The sequence below is a fragment of the Portunus trituberculatus genome, chromosome 11 (assembly GCF_017591435.1).
Source record: "Portunus trituberculatus isolate SZX2019 chromosome 11, ASM1759143v1, whole genome shotgun sequence".
NCBI lineage: Eukaryota > Metazoa > Arthropoda > Malacostraca > Decapoda > Portunidae > Portunus > Portunus trituberculatus.
The window spans coordinates 894,633-900,922 of NC_059265.1; the positions used below are offsets into that span (position 1 = coordinate 894,633).

Genomic DNA, 6,290 nt, shown 5'->3' on the forward strand with positions numbered 1-6,290 from the left:
CCAGCTTAACTGGTTTTTAAAAAGGTCTAAATTAAGTACGTTAAAAGTACAAAACATTTTAACCCATAAATCTATTAAAACGTCCTGTAAAGTCAAGCCATTTTCACTTGGCAAGTATTTTATCACACTTCTGGGACTCTGAGCTATCTTTTAGGGCATTCTACAGCGAGTTAGACCGAGAAGCAGAAACGTGAGCAAATAAAATAATGAAAAATAAGAGCTTTTTACAACAGCCCCAAACACCATTTCAAAGTCCACATATTTCACTCATTAGATTGATTTCACACTTAAAAGAGGACAGGCAATCTTTTGCTACCATAAAGGCTCACTTATACCTTCAAATGAAAAAGCTCAAAACTCCAAGTGGGAAATTTTGAGCGTTAAAAGCCTTTAACATACGCCATAAAACACCACTAAACGCCACATATTTACCCAGCACAGGCGCGGAACACACTTCAAACACGACGAAACATTTATAGAAACCATAAAACATACCATGGAAGCGCAATATTACCGTCAGGAAATATTCGAAAAAAGTATTTGACCCAGCAGGCTGGCGATAGAAGGGTGATGGCGTGGGTAGGGTGATGGCTAGGGGACCGCCGGGGAGGCGGCCGGAGAAAACCCGGGAACAGTGGCGGCAGGACATCCATATATAGTCTTTATCATCTCACCAAACTAAAATTAAGCCACAGAGAAATTTTGACTAGACTATATGAAATGTTAGACTGGTGGCTGCATTCTGACACATGTTTGGCCTATGGTAAATGAAGGAAACAAATATGAGAGGGTAATACAGACGCCTTGCTCTTTTTTATGGTCCTTATACCATTACTTTAAAATATTTGCGTACTGTTTTCACTCTCATATGTAAAGAAAACCTAATCTTAACTGAATAGCTTTATAAATACCTTTAATAGACGAAGATTAGGCAGTGTGGAGTGTTGTGGTGAAGGCTTGCTGCTGGTGGTTGGTGCTTCTTGAAAACTGTCGGTAATATAGCAACACTTCACTTTATTTGGGTGTGTGTGTGTGTGTGTGTGTGTGTGTGTGTGTGTGTGTGTGTGTGTGTGTGTGTGTGTCTGTGGGTGTGGGTGTGCATGGGTCAGTATAGCCCACCGCCACAACTGTGTTCACCACCACCACCACCGCTAAAAGACTACTGCCGTAGCAAAATGTTGTCTGTGAAGACAGGACGCATGTATATATGTTTATGATAACTATCTGTTACTAAATCTCTTATTAATGAGACGCTATGCTTATACAAATACCACATGTCGATTTATTGGTTATTGTGACATCTTCCTCTTCGTTATCGTGTCCAGCTTTTGTTATTTGTCAAAGAAGGAAATATTAAATTGTATCTTGTTGTACAGCGAGTGTTGGCAACTCCGCGAGGCAATAAACAAGGTGCTTAAAAGGCAGACTGTACTATTTTTCTCATTCTCTATTTCTACCGCCTGATATACGAGTATTATACACACAGACACACACACACACACACACACACACACACGAAGGTTAGTGAGTTGTGTATCATTCCTTTGAGTTGACGCCAAAAGACCGAAAAATGACGGATCGAACCCGTTACGTAACTTTGTGTCATATTTTGTCACGCAACGGTGAAGCACTACCCTGTCAACACTGCTACGCAACGGTGATCCGATACGTGGAAATGCAACAAGTGTGTACACGCCTTAATTAAAACACAAACAATATTCATACACAGTGTTACACCCGCAACCCCGACCACCGCCCTCCACCGCTCGTCTGGTCCCGCGGCACGCAGGGTGGCCAGCCAGACAGCCGAGGTGACTCTGGGCGGCGGACTAACCTTCCTTCAAGACGTGTTTGTGTCCGTGGTGGAGGAATGAACTGATGGTGGTGGTGGTGGTGGTGGAGGACAGGATTCAGGCAGGAGAATGAGAGAGTGCGTGAGTGAGTGAGTAAGTGAGTGAGTGAATAAGTGAGTGAGAGAGAAGACAGGAAAGAATAGAAGAAAGAGGAAAAATAAGAATATCTTATCAGAACACAACATTTTCTCTCCCTCTCCCCCCACCCCAGGTCTCGGTGTCTGGTGATGAAATGGACGTCTGGTCAGTGGTGGTGGTGGTGGTGTTCAGTTACCAAATGAAAATATTCTACGTCACCAGCTCCTTGAAAAGTCGCAAAAAGGTCGCTAAATCATTGTTGTACATGCTACAAATGTTCCTAGACGAAGTAATTGGCTTCACTTACACATAGGGTAATCAGTATAGGGTCCCGTTGACCGTTTATCCCTCCCAGTGACGCAGAGCAAACCTATCTCGGGAGCCTCGCTCGCCACCCCCTAATCACTCGCCTATTAAATACGATTGATGTTTAATTGATTGATTGATAAGTTTATTGTTGTAGCAGTGTATACACCATCGAACTGTTGTCCATTTACGTATGAATGAACCTCTCAAATTACCAGCTTATCTATCTATCTATCTACACACAAGCATGTAAATATCTCCACCAGCACCGCCAACACCCACACCCACACCTGCCCACCTTCGCCATCATGGACGGGAATGTGTCAGTTTACACATTACTACTAGTATTTCCATGCAACTATATTGCGGCATCATATCACCTCAGACGCTGTGGCGCCATGCAACAAATTGTTGACTAATTTCGCTTTACTTGCAAACCAGATATTGTGTTGCATCTCTTTCAACTGATAGGAAAACAAGTCGATACATTATGCATTTTATTATATCAATAGATATTGTGTTGCCATTAGAAATATATAAGAGTATCATTCACAAGATATCGTCATATCATTAGGTATGAAAAATAAATACAAGTAACAAAAACTGCACCACGTTACAAGACACTGGCCAGACACTTAAATTAAGTATTGCATTGAAAGACTCACAAAACATCATCTTGGGAAACACGTAACCTTTGTGCTTCACAACAGAAAACAAAAAAGACACTTTTTGTGATCTTTCTTCGAGACACAAGAAGGAACAGGTTGTTGTGATCACTACAGACACAGCCACGTTTACATCACACCTTGCAATACTGTGAGTGAGAAGCACTACTACTACTACTACTACTACTACTACCCTTAAAAACTACTACTTGGTACTAATTTACTGTCATGGCCTGGCAGCAAGACACATCGTGTCATCATCCTCCGCGACGCACAGCTAACCGTTGATGTGTGACTAGCCAGCATGCTTGCTACACTCCCTCACTAAGAAGATGGCGTCTCCTAACAAGGAATGTTATCACTAAGTGTTTCTCCATGCATGGTGAATTCCAGCATGGAGTGAATACGTTGGTCATTTGGTCCTTAAGCCATAAACGATCATGATGGGTGACAGGAAGAATGAGTGATGAGCAGAGGAATCGTGACCTTCCTCTCTTGGTCTACACTCTCCTTTCTTAAATACTATATACATATGTACACTGTACACTCCTATTACAATGCTATGCATAACTTCTAAATAATACCGTTTTCTGCTGCTATAGATAAGGCATTGCAAAAAACCTTACCCGCTACATATCTACAAATTTATCCACCCAATCTACAAATAGTCAATGAAATACAGTACACCAGTGATGAAGATCTGTGGCCAACCTTCAGAACTTCATTGGTACGTCTCCAAGAATCACCCTTTTCTTCTTCCTCTTCCTTTTTTTTACTCCTCTTGTTCCTTTGGCAACACCGGCAGTAGTAGCAGTCTGGTGTCTTTTGTATTTCATGCACGCTCACTCCAAAAACTTGCCTCACTTCTTTGGCGTTAGTAGTACTGAATCCTGGAACAAGAGATGAAACAATATTGAAATGGCGTCCTCCTCAATGCCTGTTGTCTTGTAGTACAAAGGGTTGGGGAAGGGATTGTGGATGATGTAACGATAGGAGAGCCAAGGTGGATCGGGTTTGCGTGGGTGGCTCTGTAGGCCTAAGGAGGAAAACTGCCGTACCAAGCGCATGATTAATACGAGCGGAGGAACTTTATGAGTAGGGATTTTGGAATGTTGTGCATGGTAGAAATATTAGTGTTAGCATGAAGTGTACTACAACATGTATAATGAGGAATAGAGTAAGGAAGGCAGAGTATTTAACATTGTGTGAATTGGCACGCGGGGCAGTGGATTTGAGTGGGGGGCAGGAAAGGACGCGATCTCGGATGAAGGGAGTGGCACTCTCTACTCGGACATTGGTGGGGTGTGGACGCGTCACGGTGAGCGATGGTCTCTGATCAGGTGGGTAATGTGATCAGGGTAGCGGAGTTTCGTGGTAATATAATCGAGGGTGTCATTATGTGGAGTTAAGTGGTGTATTCAAGTGGGGAGAGAGTGTTAAGGGTGCCTCTCGTGTTTCTCTGTTGTTGGTTCACAGTGCCGCGTCACTTTCATCGTTTTTTGTTCCAATGTACTTTACTATATTTGAAATATATGTAAAATTGACTTGGAAGAGAGTTTTCCTTCAATGAAAATCCCAACCCGTGTGGTACAATGATAACACGTCGACGAATCTTCAACAACTTGACAAACATCTTTAGAGTCAAAATGTTGCAGGTGAGATAAAAAAAAAAAAATAAATAAATAAAATAAAATAAAAAACCTCTGAAGATGAGTCGACTAACTATACAGTATTGGAATATTATCAATGTGTCAGGAATGATTTGGGAACTGTTTAAATTTTGGATGAATCTTATGCACATCTTAATTACGAGATCTTAGCCACAGAACAACACAGCAAAAGGGCATACACAGCAAGACCCCAGAGCATAAAGGAGTGAAAAACTATTTGACTTACCCCAACAGCTAGGCAAAGAACCCCAAAGAAGCCCAGCACAACACCCACCACCATGCCAGCTTGGGGACTTGACACTTCAATGACCGCCTTCTCCTGACCGTTGCTGCTGCTGGGCGAATCGAACACTGCTGAGAAGATGGTCCACAGGGAGAGGATCTGGGCGACTCCACGCACCCGTCAACGTCTGAGGGTGGAGAATTACATTCTCAGAAACACAGATTTATTACAACTTAAGGATAGATTTACACGCATTCCAGGAACACATATTCAACAATACGTTGAGGAAAACTACAAAAATTATATCAATACTCATGACAAATACATATGGCAAGATTAAATTATACGTAATCATAAAGAACAACCTATCCGTAAATCACTGATCTTAGAAATACTTGTGAGACAAAATGCATGTTCATGTATGCCAACATTAACAAAATACCACACTAACTTCTTTAGGCTGCTGCTAAATGAAGAGGTGAAGGGCTGAAAAGTTTAAGACGACAGACCGTAGAATGACATTGACAGTCCAGGGAGGCCTCACCTTCACACTTGAACACACTTTGCAATGCATAGTTTGAGTGACAACCACTACTACTACTACTACTACTACCCTTAACAATTACATACTACTTGAAACTAATTTACTGTCATGGCTTGGCAGCAAGACACAACGCGACGCACAGCTGGTGATGTGTGACTAGCCAGCATGCTCGCTACACTCCCTCACTAAGAAGATGGCGTCTCCTAACAAGGAACGTTATCTTCATTCACTAAGTGTTTTTCCATGCATGGTGAATTCCAGAAGGGAGTGAACACGTTGGTCATTTGCTCCTTAAGGCATAAACGATCATGATAGGTGACAGGAATGATGACTGATGAGCAGAGGACTCGTGTCCCGAGAGGTTTTTTTCATATTGGAAGAGCGCCAGCCAAGGGCAAGAAACAAAGAAAAGATTAAAAAAAAAAGCCCCACTTGAGTGCTGGCTCTCTAAAAAGTGGAAAAGCGTCAGCCAAAACAAGGGAGGAAATGCCTCGATATCTCTCTCTTCAAAGAAGACAAGTCGCAGGAATTCGGAAATACAGATGCAGGTAGGGAGTTCCAGATTTTACCAATGAAAAGGATGAATGATTGAGACTACTGGTTAACTCTTGCGTTGAAAAGTTGGACACAATAGGAATGAGAAGAAGAAAGCCTTGTACAGCGAGGCCGCAGGACGAGGGGAGGCATGAAGATAGCAAGATCTGTAGAACAGTTAGCATGAAAATAGCGATAAAGAGAAGGAGATTCAACATTTCGGCGGTGAAAAAGAGGCTGAACACAGTTAGTCAGAGGAGGGGAGTTGATGAGACGGAAAGCTTTTAATTCCACCCTATTTAGAACCCTGAGGAACTCCATTATTAATAAATTTAGGAGAAGAACAGTGGCCATCTACCACAACAGCAATAGAACAATCACAAAGGAAACTTAAGATAAAGTTACAGAGAAAAGTAT

The 6,290-nt window shown here is 42.1% G+C and overlaps 1 protein-coding gene across 3 annotated transcripts in view; it reads right to left on the reverse strand.

Moving 5' to 3' along the window:
• The window catches only part of LOC123502285, a 34,675-nt gene that overhangs the window by 6,038 nt on the left and 22,347 nt on the right, over positions 1 to 6,290 (reverse strand). The gene's annotated exons all lie outside the window — the stretch shown is intronic.